Here is a 4,833-nt window from a genome sequence, read left to right on the forward strand (position 1 = left end):
ACATGTTTAATGTGATTACTCATAGTGAATTCAATATATCGTTGCAAGCAAAAGGTATGTTAATGCTAAATACATTTGTAATAGTAATTGTATATGCATATATTTATAATTATGTATTTGTATATGCATTTCGGATGTAAATGGATATATCCATGGATGAAAATTTTCATCCGTATCCATATCCATATCCATTTAGGTTAATCCATATCCGTATCCATATCCATTTAGAATCATCCATATCCACTTTAAGCGGATCGGATCGGATGGATGTCCATCGGAACGGATGTTCATTGCCATCCCTATGTGGAGTGCACGCTTGTTAAGCTAACTAGAGTCATCTAATTGAAAAGTTGTGTTTGTTAGTTGATGAAAAGTTGTGTTTGTTAGTTGATGAAATGTGTGACCATTCATGAAATGGTGCAACTTTACATGAGATGGTGTAACCATTCATGGATTTATTTTATTAAAAGGTGTGACCATTCATGAACACCTTTTAGCATAAATGTGTGACCATTCATGGAAACTTTTCACCAAAAGATACAACTCTTCATACTCTATAAATAGAGTGATATTGTCCCATAATTTAGAATGATGAAAACATGAACACTCATAATATACATAAAACTCTTTGTTCTTGACTTCCAATTTTAATTGTCAATATTGGAGTTGTGCCTTTGTCTTATCTCGAATAAAGATTTTGTGTAACCCTAAGACAATATATGTATAGGGTCGAAATACTTTATCGCGAAAGTGACTACCCGATATAAAGGTTTATCCAGACATTCAAACCATATTATCCAACATAATTTAGTAAATAATATATACTGAATATATGAAATAGTTGAATATATGTGTATGGTTAATAATAACAATTACATGAGGCGATGATAATATGAAAGGTGCTAAAAAATGTTGGGTTGTTAACTCTAGTGCCCTGCCTACCGCTTGAGTCCAAAATAATAAGCAAATAAAGGAAAGAAAGAAAAAACCGGTCCGAGCGGAAATGGAAGCTTTTGAAGTATTTATCAAAGACGTTTGAATTGTTTGATTGCGTGCTTATGATCGATCACCGTTTGGTTTTAGATGGTTGGGTTGTAGATGTTTCTTAATCTTCTGTTTCGTCGATTAGATTGACTTCCATCTCTTTTGTATTAGTTTGGTTCGATTATGTTTTTAGGCTTTGTTCCGCTTTTGTGTTGTTGTGAGCTTAGCTTATTTGTTCGTCTTTTTGTTTAGCTCGGTAGTTTAGTTTGTATGTTTCTAGGAGGCTACATATTTTGATAAACTTCCTTTGTTATATAATTCGGAAACAAATTAAATAACTCAATAAATGTTAGTAGTTATAACAATTAATGAACACAACAAGGGATGGAGGTGCCCCGGTTGCGGGGGTGCTTCGAACGCTGCTTCGGCACTATAAAGTAATTGACATTTAGTAGCAGACATTTCTAATAGCAAAAATATTATATGTCATTATAGCTAAATTTTTAATGCCAAACTACGTATATGCCACTAGATGCATATGGTTTCAGTGTCACTTAGTTTTGATATGCCACTATCTCTAGAAAATAGAAATTTTCAAAACATAAAGGGGTCATGTTTCCCTCTTTTATGTCATCATAATTTTCATAATTTGCCTACTTCCCTCTCATTCCCTCTAATCTCTCTAAAAGAAATTCACATTCTCTCTGCTGACTATTTCTTTCTTACATCCCCCTTGTTTGTGCACTTTTCGGCGTACCTTATTCAGGGAATAAGGTGGAGTTGATCAGATCACCATGTATGTTGAATTGAGGGTGTGGGATGAGGTTGTATGCTTGTTGGTGATTCCTCGAAAGTAGTAAGAAAGTATCTTACTTTACGCTACCAAGATACGAAGGTAACTCATAGAGAGTTGTATGTATGTTTATTTGGGTGTGACTCGAGAAGATGGATTCTACCAGGGATCGTGTCCCTCTTATATAGAACTCTTCTAGTGTCTTATTCCAGCCTCCAATGTACGGGCCAGTCGTCGAGGCGATCCTTAGAAGGATATGTTTGACTTTCTCTTTAGTCAACTGAGAAGGTTTAGAGATAGTGGAAAGTAAATTTGGTGCATTCCTCCTTTAGCTTCTGGACACTAGTATTTGAAATAGGTCATCCAGCTTACCACTTCTCATTGACATATGTGGTCTTGTGACTTATGCTTATGTTCTTGTCTATTGATAAGCGTGATACCTTCGTGGTCAAATGTCTTCGGTAAAACATATCTAATAAGAAAGAACAAGTGCATTGCTAGATATTAAGTTCATGTAAGCAAGTGCATTAGATTACAACAATTGTGAAAAAACAGCCTTACCTCGTAGACACGGGCTTAGCCCAGGACCAATAGTAACGGCAACAGCAGAAAGATCTTTCTCGGTTAAGTTAGCCTTAACAAGCGCGTCCTGTACAATCTAAAGCATAACATAGAGAGGTGTAAGTTACAATCATTTACGTATGTAACAGTTTATGGTGTTGACATCCAAAACTAAATCGAAAAATATCATAAATGAAATATTAAAGCTTCTATACACGTTGAATACATGCAAATCAAAATACAGAAAATAACATCCAACTAAGACATTTTATACCTGGTCAATCACAAGAGTGAGCTTCTTCTACCATTTTAAGAGCTACTCCTCCATATTGTGCAAGCAAACTAACTCCATTTGCTCCAGATCATGTCGCAAAAAATGTGGCACAAAGATCCGAGAAAAGTGAATTAGGACATGTCACACACTAACATGACAGTGGGGCCACATAATGATCATATATATATAGACATATATATGTATATTTCAACATAATACAAATGCAAGCAGAACCGCGGATATAAGTAAGCAGTTGCGCATTGTGCCAAGGTATTGCGGTTCTGCGCATAGATTAAGATTGCGAAGATGTCCCGCACAAACATTGAGGATATGTTGGTGCTGCGCGAACATTGATTGTGCAGATATCTTAAGCCTATAAATAGGGAGTTTGGCCTCTCATTTTTGGTTGTTGATTATGTGCAATTGCCAAGATTTTTATGGTTCGCTTGTGAATACGCCTAAGCCTTAATCATAATTAAGCCAAGGTAATGCTATCAAGATCGGGACATGGTGATTGATCACTTTAATCTAAGTGAAAGATGATAATAAGGTCCCAAAAACATTATCAACACCACCATCCACCCCTTATTGCACTCAATTCCTAAATTAGATCGTCGCATCTAATTTAGGATTGATCAATTGGCGCCATCCGTGGGACATGAATTAAAATTGAATTCGATAAATCTATTCTGCGTAATTGAATGATTTAATTGCGAATTCAATTGTAGTCATGTTCTTGTTAAATGATTTGAAGGTTTCTATATCTAATCAAAAACGTTAAGCTATAATGACAACGCACATCAAAAAGAAGAGTAATAGCACAGCTAATATCTGTGATTTTAGAAGTTCGGCGTCATTTGATTTTCAAACAAGCCCTGAGATCAGGAAACGTCATCGCTAATGAAGGAACGCAGCAAAATGTTATAATTGAAAAAGCAATTGCAGCTAAACGCAATACTCAGTAGGCTGTAAGCAATCGCGAAGAAAATACCGCGAAAGTTAATTCTGTAAATCCTCAAGGGAATGCAGACAAAAATTCAGCGAATGAAAACACCGCAAATGCTGTTAACAAAAACGCAGAAAAGAACAACAACAATTAAAACTATAAAGCGTGTAAAATGCCTTTAGAGGAAAGACAATTGCTTCAAGAGAAAGGTCTTGATCTTCATATTCTGCTAAACTATGAATGGCCGCTCAATGACACTTTGTCACAAAAGCAACAATTAGTCATAAATAGTAGCAATAATTTAACTGAATATATGCGTGATTGCAATGCGTTTGGATCGCCCGTGCTACTTTTTAAGAAAGCAAAACATTCAAAAATACAGCGTCAACTCTCTGATAATTCAGAGAGTGATCCTGAAATTATTGAAGTTACAAAGCTTAAGCGTAAAAGGCCTGGAACACCAATTCCACAATATATGGAAGAGGGTGAAACTTCGCAAGCTGCAGAGAAAGAAAATGCGCAATTGTTTTTAGCGGACATATTTCGCAAAGTTGCGCCAAAAGATATGCAACATAAGTTTGATCAACCTGATGTAATTCAGAAGATGATTGAGCGATACTGCGCTGAAACAAAAGAAATACGAACTAAAACAGCGACAGAAATTACTTCGGTGATAGACAAGTTCGTCTCGCATATTTCTGATTATCCAATAACGACACCGCCAATTGTGCCTGCAACTTTGGGCGTGTACTCAGGTTTAACTGATTCACTAGATTTCTTACAGCGGTTTGAAGGAGTCGTGAGTACATATATTTGGGACGAGCCTGTTGCGTGCAGAGTTTTTCCTGTGGTATTGCAAGGTCTAGCGAGGGAGTGGTTCCACAATTTAAATGCGCGTAGCATTGCTGGCTTTATTGATTTACGTGAAAAATTCCTACTGCAGTTTCAAAACCTGTTGCCGCAAAAGAAGACGCACATTGAGTGCCATGATATCAAGCAAGGTTCAAAGAAACTCTAGGAGGACTACTTACGCGTTATGTTTACGAATGTCAGAAGATACCAAATCTACATGAAGACCAAAAGATATCTGGTTTTGTTCACGCAATCAATCCGCAGAAACATCCCACATTAGTGCGGAGATTGCGCAGAGATGTGCCGCAAACCTTTGCAAAGGTTATGCAGGAAACTTACGATTATATTCGTTGTGGTGAAGATAGCAACATTACACAAAACTGCAATTGGGAAAAGGAAAGAAGCTGGTGAAATGATCATGAT

The sequence above is a fragment of the Rutidosis leptorrhynchoides genome, chromosome 3 (genome assembly GCF_046630445.1).
Source record: "Rutidosis leptorrhynchoides isolate AG116_Rl617_1_P2 chromosome 3, CSIRO_AGI_Rlap_v1, whole genome shotgun sequence".
NCBI lineage: Eukaryota > Viridiplantae > Streptophyta > Magnoliopsida > Asterales > Asteraceae > Rutidosis > Rutidosis leptorrhynchoides.